Raw genomic sequence first — 13,089 nt, forward strand, 5'->3', positions numbered from 1 at the left:
TAGACTTTCCTTGCCTTATTTTGATATGCAGTCTTCCGACCTACACGAACTCTTCTTACCAAAAGCTAGTTCGTAACCTTTTGGACTTTCCTTGTCTTGCATTCAATTTCCAAACTTACGAGGACTTTTTCTACACACTCGTCTACCTTGTGGTAAAAAGTGATGTGTTCACCCTAGGCACCCCTCCACACTCGTCCACCTTGTTATAGGAATAGGATGTGTAATGATTAGATTTTGATTAAAGCATAGTTATGCACTATGCCAAATAAAATATAATAAAAATATATTTATGGAGGTATATAATTCTATCAATATTAAAAACAAAAAGGAAGCTATCAAAACTTTTAGTATAAAGAATTACAGTTTAAACAAAATATGATTTGTGTTACAAAATTAAATATGTTATCCTGTATCCAATTCACTATACCCATTTTGATGGGCCAATTATGCTTATAAGAAAATGTATTAAAGATACGAGATATTATTCCAATAAAATATATTAAAGAATGTAATAGGGTACTAGTATTCTTGGTTTTGATTTATTCACAAAATATATATACAAGGTGAACGATAATCCACAATGCACCTACAGATGTACCTTACAAAAAAAAAAAATAAATAAATGATCCATAATCCATTCGAGGGATAGACATCTCATGTAAAATATTTGAAACATTCGAGGGATAGACATGCAAAATGACTCAAATATCCTTTTTTAGCATGGAGCTAAGATTTGACATATATTATTTTGCTAATTTAGCATAATGAACATATAACTCTTTCGGATAGAGCTAAAAGTCTATACAATAGTCGTGTAATTCTCTACAAGTTGGAGTCAAAGCTATAAAGTACAAGTAGTCATGAAACTATGTCAAAGGACGAAATCGAAACTTTAGAATACAAATAGTGATTCAAATATTTTAAAGGGTGAAGTTAAAACTCTAAATTATAAGTAGTTATATATCTCTTTTAGATTGTATAGTTGAAGAGCTGTACTACAAGTAGTTCATTTAATATTATGTTAATTTAATTGAAATTTATTTATATCTTAATTTTTTAGTGTTTTAAGGTAGTTCATATTCCTTAAAAATGCTATTATAAGATTTTCATTACCTATCAAGCATAATATGTGTAAAGAAGCAAGAAGATCACCCACATATGCAAAGAGAAAATAATTAAATAATATAGTAACAAATAAATATCTAATTATATAATGGATAACAAGCATGATTTATTAGACTATTGGAGGACGGCTAGAGGGAGGGTGAATAACTTTGCAATAAAAGTTAGAATCAATTTCTTGCTTTTGAACTTAGCAAGGATGCACAATTAGACAATAAAAAAGAAATGCATAAAATAGGTATTGAAAGAGGACAAAAGATTTACTTAGTTACAATGTAGATGGTTGTTAATCTACGACGGTTGAAAACTCCACTAAAAATATCCTTCGTGAAAGTGAAATAGTCTCTTACAGACTTTGAAAGCTAAAGAAATATTATAGAAATGAATATAGTGATTGATGGATGATTCCTACCTGTAGAGGGCTATTTATAGCCTCCAAAAAAAGTTACCATTGTGCTGAAGTGGCTCTAAGGTGCTTCCAAAGACATCCGAGGTGCCTCCAAGTGGATAAAACTTTATCCTTGCCAAACAATAACTCCGCGGTTATTCTTCACTCGAAGCGTCTCCAATCGGTTAGAGGCACCTCAGACATTGTTCATCTGAGGCGCCTCCAGATAGCTGAGGGGCCTCAGCTACTGTTTATTTGAGGCGCCTTAGGTCCGTCGGAGGCGCCTCAGATCTTGAACTTGGCAAAAATGTTGCTAATGCTCGAGGTGCCTCTAAAGCCATTGGAGGCGCCTCTAGCACTGTTCATCGAATGATCAATTACAACATTGACCATTCTTTTCCTCGCATTTTCTTGGGTGATGCTCTTGTCATCCGAAGTTGAGTTCACCCGAACCCAACTTCGACCTTCTCCTCAAGCAGGATTCCTCCCTAGTTTCTCGTTCCTCCGATGTGTCACGCACATCCTTCTCGTCCATTAGTGTACTATTCTGCAGCTCCTCATTTATCGGATGCACCGAGTCTGTCGACTTGCGTTTAGTGTCATCCTTCTCGCTTCCGGTATCTTCCGCTTAACTTCTTGTGTTCTTAAGTTCTTGCACACTCAGATATAAGATATCAAAATCGCATGATCTAACTTAACTTAGTTGATCACATCAAAACTAATCAAGATACTTACACGATCAACTATTAAAATAAAGTTTTTAATTTTTTAATCATTCTAACATATTCATCTTTAATTCTAATTTTATTATGTAATATTTTATTTTAAAAAGTTCTTGAAAAATAACATATTCAATTGGTCTTATTATGATTTATCAATAAATCAAACAAAAAAAATCAAGAATCTTATTAAAATAAAGTTTTAAATTTTTTAATCATTCTAACCTATTCATTTTTAATCCTAATTTTATTATGTAATATTGTATTTTAAAAAAGTCTTTAAAAATAGTATATTCAATTTATCAATTTAAATCATATAAAAATCACTTCAATTGTCTTTTTAAATTTGGACGATGATAACTTCTAACAAAAGCATTAATAGCCACCAAAAAAAAAAATAGTGATAGGACTTTTTAATATCCTACATCAATTGCTACGAAAAATACCTTAAAATAAATCTGGACTCTAAACTCTTTAAACATATAATCACTTTTAAAAGATTCTAATTTAAATGAACTAAAACTATATTTTGAATCAAATTCAAATTATCTAACTCGATTTAAAAACCCTAAAACATATAATGAAGAATACAGTCGAACCAATTTAAATTATCTAATTTTGTTGAGTACTAATTATTCACACCAACCTAAATTTTTTAATTTAATTTAACTCTAACTTATGATTTATCAATTTAACTCATATAAAAATTTGAATCTAACAAGAAAAATCACTTAAATTGAAGAATCTTTTCAATGGAGATGATAAAGTGTTTATTTAATTGGGATGACGATAACTTCCACTTGTTGACATTATATGAGTGATTACTCTAATATTAATAAGTTTTGGAGTTAATTTTTAGCGGATGTAAAATATCTCGTTGGAAGCTTGACCTTCTCTATGCAAAGAGCCATCGTGTCATGAAAAAATGCCCCCTATAATTTATCGATATATATTTAAGTAGTGGTTGATGATACTGGACTATTTGAATGCAGGTTATCACCTTATGCTTCGAAAAGTATTAATTGCTTAAAAAAAGATAGTCACCGTTACTTTTCAATGTGGAGAGCTAAGAAAAATACCTTATAATAAATTTTAGCACTGTTTAAATATTTAATCACCTTTAAAAATCTCTAATGATGAAATAAAAATATAATTGAATCAAATTCAAATGATCTAATTTGGCTTTAAAAATTTTAAAACCCTATAACCAAGAATACGAGTGAACCAATTTAGTATCTAATTTGATTGAACTCTAAATTATTCACACCAACCTATTTTTTTTAATTTAATTTAACTCTAACCTAGTCAATTATAAATTCAAGCTCAATTCAATTATAGATAATTTTTAATTACTTGATTAAGTTTTTAAAAATAAATATAACACAAACCTTCCTATTCGTTTTTTTAGACCCGCCTCATTTCATCGGACCGTTTTTCGTAAAGTAGCCGTTTAACGAGAAACGCGAACTTTGAGCGGTGGGCCCATTCCATTCCACTGCCCTATTTTTTCTTTTCATTTTTTGCTTTCTTATTCGTTCGAAGGGAAAAATTCTGCCGCTTCGTTCATTTATTCTTCTGCGTTTTCGATCCTCGATAGGGTTTCGTGAGGTGTAGTCATCTTGCTTCTACTTCCAAATCGATCCGTCACATTGTAGGGTTCCAAAGCTATTCTTTCCAGTTTCGAGGCAAAGATGATCTATCGGAAGAGGGTTCCATGGCATAGATCGAAGACAAAGACTCTGCTTGGGTGGAGGCTGAAGTGATCGATGAGAAGGACCCGCTCCAGAGGAACTTTTTCGCTGTCTAGTTTTCTTGATTCTATAGTTTGCTCGATTCTTGTTAGATGAGTTTTTTCTTGGTTGTCAATTTCGAGAGCTTCTTTTTAAGTTTTATGTATCCTTGAGTTCTTCCTGGCGCTTTTGTTTGCTGGGCGTTCTTTATGATCTCTCAAGAAGATATGCACCGCCTCTCCCAAGCCCTTCGCCTCCCCAACCTGATGGTGTCGCCTCTCTTCCTCTTCTCCCACACGTACAAATCCCTCGGCCAAGCTTCGAGCCCTCTCCCTTGCGTCTCCTTCCTCGTCTCCTCAGCCGACGACGCCCTTGCAACCTTGAAGCCGCAGCGCCGCCGTATCCTCTTCTCAACGCGGACGCCAAGCACTCGCCGGAAGCCGAAGCCACCGCCGCCTCCCGCTTCAGTGCCCTAGCGTCGTCTCCTCTGCCCTAGTTTGGTCTTCACCGTCGGCCTACCTTTCCTCCAGTGCATCGTCGATCGAGTAGTGGGATTCAGCCTGGACTCGAGTTCACCTACGAATCTCTCTTCTCCTTTCATCGTACGGCAGATTCGAGGTTGTCGTGCCCTAGCTCCGACCGTTGCAGCCACTAGCAACCACTTCAGTTTTGGGTAAGATATGTTTGACATTAGATTTAACAGCGATCTGATTTCATTTTTGCTGTTTTGAGATATTGAGGTTAGTTATTTGACCAGCCATTGTAGCTCAGACCATTGTTGTTCATGAACAAATCCAGCTGAGCTGTTTCCTCTCTGTGTTAACTTCAATTACCAAGTCCCTCTGTTCTGTCTTTGGCCATCGTAGCCACTATATCTAGGTAGATTGGGTAATAGCTAAGATTTAATATCTACTTCTATTATGGGATTAATAAGGAATTGCATTCATTCAAAATTGAGGTAATCAGCAGATGAGGGGTTAATGGATTTGGTAACTAATCGTTGATCAAAGAATTTTTTATTCAAGATTTAATTGGATCAATTAGGTTGGATGATAGAGATAACTCTACTTTGATCAACCCGTGAGATTAAAAGGAGTTAAACACTTAGTTATGGAATCAATTATTGATCATTAACTAGAGTTTTCCCGAACTAGTTCGGGACTTGAATTAGTGATTTGAGAAATTATATTGTTAGCTAAATTACATTTGGTTGTAGGTCCTTGATCTGGGACGAGCTAGGCATCGTGGGGTTTGTTCCGATATGAATTACTGATTAAGGCGAATACCTTTGACTTATCTTTTTGATATTGTTATTCTGATATGCTTAGTGAGTTATAACTAGTAGTTTGCCATATTATTTTATGTCTGCTTGCTATGTGTACTTGATATCGTAGGTTACCATATTGTCATCTGTTATGCATTTAAGCTTATGTCCTCTTGATTATTGCATTATGTACTTATTTATGATATATAATGTATTACCGGTTTTTCTTTTGGTACGTATTATATAGAGTTATATGTTTTAGTGTCATGTACCATTTTGCATGATTGCATGCTGAGCGATTGTTGACTCCTTTATAGTTGAGCATATCGCCAGTTATATGATTTGCACACACTACATAAAAAGGGAATCTTTTGTTACAATAGAACCAGAAGCGATTTGGATCATTCAAGAATCGAAGTGGATTTGCTTTATAAAAAGAAGATATCAATGAACTTCTATGAAATGGTTTCACGGGATTCAGCCAATTGTCTCGATCATGGAATATCATTGATAAATAGGAATCCGTGTTATCAAAGGATTTCCTGCGATTATTTCTAGTATGGAATGAGTCAATCACCCACTTTGGTATCTTTTTGAAGTAAAATGGTAATCTTGTTCCTCCATTGATCAAGGATTTCAGTCTTTTGGAATTTATTCAAATGAACAATTTGAACACCTATTGATTCTAACAACTGATTGCGGAGTTGATCATTCGGACCTTTTAATTCATAGATGTGGATCTCAGACCTATGAATGGGGGTATTCCCGATACTCACAAAGAAAAGGGGAAGTGACTTGGACAAAAAGAGAAGTGACTTGGACAAAAATAAACGAAGTGACCTAGACAAATCTTGTTTGTCTATAACCTACCACTCATGGGTTAGTGGTTAGTACGTACGATCGTACACTGCTTGAAGGCTCTTCTGTTCAGTAGGTAGTGGTGCCTGGAAGGTGGTAGCAGACATGGATCCCTTTCCTTGACTATGACACAGGGAGATGAGAGCTTAGGCTCCCCCACTATGTTTTGGGTAGGAGGATAGGTGTACTCCGACAGCATCCTGTCACTCAGTCACTTAAGAGTAGTGATGGCAGAGTGCACAGTTGTCATAGTCCTACCTACTCGGTCTCACCATCGCGTGTGAGATGGCTGACTGGCGTCAGGGGTGACCATGTCATTTACATCATATGCATGGATTGCATTTATTGCTTGTGATTGTTGCATTTTGGATGCTGTATTTTTGTGGATGCATATGTTTGACATGCATATAGGAGACATGAGGTATTTGGTCTGACGACCCTTATGTCAGGATAGGAAGCTCGGGTAAGTACAGTTCTTCTTTTGTTGTTCAGTTTTGCATTTCCTGTTATTGATCAGGACTGTACTCCATGATTATTACTTATAGATATATTTTACTATGCATGTCAGCTTGATACTCGCTGAGTTGTTGAACTCATCCCGTTGCTTTATTTCTATTTCAGGATGAGGATTCCAGTTGCTAGTCCCCGCTCTGTGTCGAGATAGTTTTCTATTTCCGAACTTTGTTTCCTTGTTATGTGAACTAGACTTGTGATGTGTAGTTCTTGCACTCGTGTATTTTTACATCGAGTTTTTTTTTGGTACTTTGCCCATGATTTCCGCTGCGATTGTTTTTCTGATGTAGGTTATGCTTTCCTCGTTGTAGTGGAGTAGGTTTTATATTAAACCGCGTGGTTATGATTTGTTGTGTAGTTAGCCGGAGGTTGATTATTTATAAACTGCGTGGAATGTTTAATTATTTTATTGTATATGTTTCGACTGTGTTGGCAGAGGAGTGAGAGACCCTGAGGGTTGTGTAGACAAGTATCAAATTGTCACCCGTACAGGGGAGATGTTGTCGGAATTTTCTCTGGCAGAGACTCCCCCAAGGCGTAACATTTACCTTATTAATTTCTTCTTGAAGTGATTTTTTCTTCATTTCCCCCCTATCCTTTGAAGTTCCAAAATAAAGATAAAAAATGTAAATCCTTTTTTTATTTTTTGATCGATGATAGTTCTTCAAAAAGTTTTAATAACAGTCACATGAAAGAAGCACAATACTGTATAGGGATGGCAACGAGGCGGGTCTGGGGCGGGTTTGACCAATCCCAAGACTCGCCTCGCCAACAAAAATTTAGACCCGGATCCGGACCCGCCTCGCCCCGACCCACCCCCAAAACCCGACGGGTCTAACCTGTTGGACCCACCAACTTGCCATACATCACACAAAAAAATAATAATACATATTTAAAGGAAGAACAATTAAAAATAAGTTAGAAACCAAAACAAACAAACAAAAATATTCATTACAATCCTAAAGTTGCAACTGAAAACAATAAAAATCTACTGGACAATGTCTGAGTGGTCAACAATATATTCCTTATGATCATCTTCTTCTTCCTCGTCAAGTATTGTTGGACAATTTGATAAATTACTGGCAGTTGAAGTACCTATAAGAATAAATAAAAAAATTGTATAAATTTTGTTATACATAATATTATAAAATATAATAAAAAAATAGTACTTTTCATATCATTCCACAAACAACGACGAGCACACATCAATGCCTCCAAAGTATCTAGATGAAGCCTACTACGATGAGGACTGACCAATCTTCCACTATTACTAAAAGCAGACTCAGATGCAACTGTTGAAACTGGGATGGCTAAAATATCTCTTGCCACTTTTCATAAGTTAGGATATTTAACTCCATTTGTCTTTCACCAATTTAGGATATCAAAATTTTCAGCTCTCGGCAAAACACTTTCTCCTGAATATGTATCCAACTCTGAAGTTTTGGAAATCGAAGTAATAGGATCTGAACTAGCCACAAATTGGTCATACTTATGTAAAGTGGCACTCACACGATGAGAAACACAAGATGATGATATATTTCCCACAGTCACTGAACTTCTTGCACTCAAGCTTTTTTCCTTAGTTTTAGTCCTTGATTGGTAATCCAATAATAAATCATAACAATTTTGACGAATCTCATCTATCTTAAATTGTGATCTTTCACCATAGATCTGTGAAAAGTAAAATTCAACCCGTTTCATTTTGTATCTAGGATCTAGAACAACAGCAACCCCCATCATAATATGGCAAGAATCCTAATATTTTTCATGCTTTTCTAACATCTTTTCCGTCATACATTGGATCATGATCTTTGGACTATTCATCCACTCATCTAATTGTAATTTGATATCACATATATTTGGAAAATAAAAATTAGACGTGGGGTAAAGTGTATCAGAGAACATCTCAGTCACCTCATAAATTATTTTCAACTTATCACAAATTTCAATTGCATGCTCCCAATCTTCATCGGTTGGAACATTCTTATACTGTTTCTCTCGACATTTAAGTCGTGGAAACACATCTCGATAAATTATTGCAGTTTCTAACATCAAAAAAGTAGAATTCCATCGAGTTTTGCAATCGAGAGATAATTTTTTAGTACAATCAATTTGCAATTGACGCACAGTATCTTCAAACTTTTCTACTCTTGAAGGTGAAGCAGTCCAAAATATGATACTATCCCGTATTTTCTCAATTCCATCACTTATAATTTCCAATCCATCTTTGACAATCAAGTTCAAGATATGAGCACAACAACGCATATGATGTACCTTTCCATTTAGTGTCAAATCTTTCCTTGGGAGCTTTTCTGAGAGAAGATGAAGCATGGCATCATTGGTCGTGCAATTATCAACTGTGATTGTTGACACTTTGCGATCAATATTCCAATTCAAAAAGCACTCAACAAGCTTATCAACTAGAATCTCAGCTGTATGTGGCGCCGGAATATATATAAACCTGCATAAAAGTTAAATACCATAAATTATTTTCTTGTATATATATATTATATATATATAATTACATACACATAATATTAAATATATCTCAAGATAACACTTTGTAGTGTCCATGAATCATCAATAAAGTGCCCAGTAACTGCCATGAAACCTTTTTTAGTATTGTTTGATGTCCACATGTCAGTTGTGATTGCAATTCGACATTTAATCTTGCCTAACAATTTATAGCACTTAGACTTCTCCTCATTGTAAATCTTTAAAATATCACTTTTCAGGGTATTTCTTGAGATCATCTTAAAATAATTAAGGTTGAAGGCTAGCAATAAAATCTCGAAACCCCACATGATCAACAATACTAAGTGCATAATGCAAAATGACCATCACAGCAAGCTTATACCTTGAATCCCCTTGGCTAAAAATATGGGTAGTCAAGTCCTGACTTCCACAAGTTTTCTTGCTTGCCATGAGACTTTGCTGGATATCCATTTTTCTGGGATGTTTTTTACAAGTCTTCTCATAATGTTTTAACAAATGTGTAGTTCCATGGCTTGCTGGAGCTTTGAGACGAGCTTTGCAATAGTTTCACTCCACGAATTGAATATTTTCAACCATCACTCTCTCAAAGTGGTTCCAAGCCTTTGAAGTGCACTCCCTTTTGCCACTACATTTACAAATACCATCAACTCTCGAATCATCACCACATCATTATTCTCAGAAGTGATTTCCAATACATTATTATTTTCTTGAAGATTTATAGATGCTTCTTCAGATTCCATCTACAAACAAATAAACAAAGAATTATAAAGAAATTCCCTAAAGAGATGATTAAAGAATGAAAAAAAGTAAGTACACGAGAAACGTTTAAAAAACTCAACCCTTTAACTAAATTTATCCCTTTTTCTTGAAAAATAATATATTAAAACACCAGAAACAAGAAAGTGAAACACTTATGTGGTTTGCCCCAAAAAATTCCAAAACAGATCCCTAAAATTGCCCCTCAAAGTTCCAACTCCAGTTTCATCGCAAGATCTTCCCCTACCAACTGCAAACACTTGACTTTAGCATATCGATTCCCTCATTTCCTTGTCAAAGATATATATTTGTGTATGTGAGAGGAGTAGGGAATGACCAAGAGACTCCAAGACCAAGAGGTGAGGCGACTGTGGGAATAGGAAAGGTTGAAACAAGTGAAAAATTAGTGCATTTAAGATATTATAATTATTATATATTTTTTACATAATATAAAATATAAATAATAATTATTAATATACGGGGCGGGTCCGGGGAGTGTTTGATCAATCCCAGGACCCATCCCTAGACCAGTTGACCGAGTCCTAACCCGCTCCGTAACCCGTTTGACCGGGTTTAGACCCGGTCCAAACGGAACGGGTTTAATGTGGGGCGGGGTTTGAATCCGACCCATGGCCATCCCTAATACTGTACAAAGATGTTTTTAACCTTGGGGATTAGAGTCCTTTTAAGACTCCAAATCAAATACAATTAGAAATAAATTAAATATTCTATGAAATAAATAATTCTATAATTAATCAAATAAGGAAAAAACCTAATTACAAACTAGGAAAGAAACCAAATTTAATTAAATTCAATTCCTAATAAGACAAGCTAATTTAGTAGCAATTATTTTTTCAGGGAGGATTTATTCCTAGATTGATCGGACCCTTTTTAAGTATAGGATTATTTCTTTGCTTGATATTTTTAATTTATTTTACTTTTTTTTTCTGGGTTAGAGTTTTTAAAAGGACTCTAATTTCTGCATGTTAATAATCTTTCAGTTTTATTTCTATTAGTGAGTTTCATTATGTATGAGATTATTGTTCCTTATGTTGCATACATTTAATTGTTATGCATTAAATGCAGTTTTCTACACTTGTAGGGCTGTAATTTATTGTGCATTATCTTTTTTTCTTTCCCTCATTTTATATGTTTTTCTCTCTTTCCTAATCTCATTTGTAAATTTTACATAGCCGCTTTGGGAAATTTGTAGAAATTCAGTTTGATGCAAGTAGTAGAATATGTGGGGGATGCCGTTAGAATTTACTAGTTTGAAAGGTCTCGTGTGGTAAAAACCACATACTTGGAGAAGAATTACCATTGTTTTTTTCTATTATGTACCTCTGGAAATATAATTTTTCTACTATATTCTCTTAGTTAAAAATCTTTTGTCTTATTGAACTACCTCAAGTTATAATATCCTTTGAACATAAATTGCATATGACATTTCTTTGTTTTTCTTAGTATGTTTGGCCAGAAATTTATTTGCATGTAGAAGACAATTGGAAGCAAATATTTTTATTCAGAAAAATGTTCAGATGGCTATTACACCATGCTTCATGTATGTTAATGCAGTTGTTGTTGTACTCCAATCTGGTATTCATTGTTTCCTTGGTCTGCAGTAATATATGACCATTAAGGAGCACACAGCCATTAATTGTTATGTCAACCATTTATTTCCTATTTTCTCATTCTAGTTTACATTAGCTCCCTAGACTAATTGTACATTTTCTAATATGGTGGCATGCCCTTTGCACTTGGTACTAGTTATTTTTTCCTTCTTTCTTGCACCCGAAATACTAATCTGTTTATTTGGCTCTAAGTTTCCATCAGAAGATTATTCTCAGTTTTTTTAAGAACGTGTTGAGTTACAATCATGTGCATTCATTATGGGTGAGAATAATCACAACCTCATTTATTCTAGAAATTTTGTTTCATTCTCTATTTTGTTCCTCATTTCAAGGGAGCATTTTTTTTCATTTTCAAAGTTAGAAAGTGAAACATTGTCCTTCTGGGTGAAAGCATTCTCAAAGGATTCAACCAAGAGACTAGAAAATTTCGGATTCATTCAATTCAAATTTGGAGGTATAATTATATTTTCTTAATATATACTAGAAAAATATGTAAAATAGTTACTAGTAATTTGATGATTGGATTATTTGGCAGATTGTCTCCATTAGATAATCTGTATTGTCACCGTATATTTGTGCATCAGCAAACACACCTTCATATCTTTTATTCATTTGGTTGTCATTTGGCATGCCTCGGGAAATACTTTTATCGATTTACTAGTTTATTGTGGTTATTTTCTTGTATATTATTGAAAAGACTATTATTAATTTCATTTAGACTTTGTGGTTGTGCTTTATTCTATATGAGCACACTTTTGGATTTGCTAAAAGATGGTCTTGGGCTGCTTCTCCTTTGTGATGTATATATGTCGCTAAATCTTTTAAAGCTGAATGCCATCTTTGCCTTTTTCTTTTACTGATGCGATTGTTCTGCTAGCATAATAGAGATATTCTTTGTTGTTGGACATGAGGTCAATTATTCTTTTGTTTGTCAGCATAATAGAGAATCTAATCATTCAATCTACTGACGGGTAAATATATAATGATCATACCGATGTATATTGCTCTTGTTCAGGTAATAAAATAATCGAGATGTCTAATTGCTCGCTTCGCATATGGTTGTGAATTCTTTGCTTTAGTTGACATTAGCAAGCAGCATGAACATGTTTGATGGTAATAAAATAGGCTTTTTAGTGGTTGTACTTAATGCTATTAGACTTGATTTTGGTTGGAAAAGAGTGAAAATGCATAAATCTGCATTGAAAATTAGAGCATACACCTATGCACTGCATGCCATACTACATTCGTTGTTTCATGAAATAAGATCAAATATTCAGGTGTACATGCCAAAATAAGACTTGTTATCTTAATATCACATTGTGGTATTATAGGTGGATTAATTGTGATTGGTGTTAATTAAATAGTTGTATCCATGGTTTATCTTCTAGTTCTAGTATTGTTTCTAGACTAGATTTGATGTGTGCATTGAGTAGTATACTAATCTATGCCTTCCAAACACAATGGTTCATACTACATAGAAAACCTATATATATCTATTGTTCAGAATTAAAACTGCGTTTATAAAAGCATGGCATATTTGAAGCTTTATAAAGTTTGCCGATCAACTCTTTGTGCGTGTGTCAGTGACAATGACTTCACTTTCTTAGGTTCT

Source organism: Zingiber officinale, chromosome 2A (genome assembly GCF_018446385.1).
Source record: "Zingiber officinale cultivar Zhangliang chromosome 2A, Zo_v1.1, whole genome shotgun sequence".
Lineage (NCBI taxonomy): Eukaryota > Viridiplantae > Streptophyta > Magnoliopsida > Zingiberales > Zingiberaceae > Zingiber > Zingiber officinale.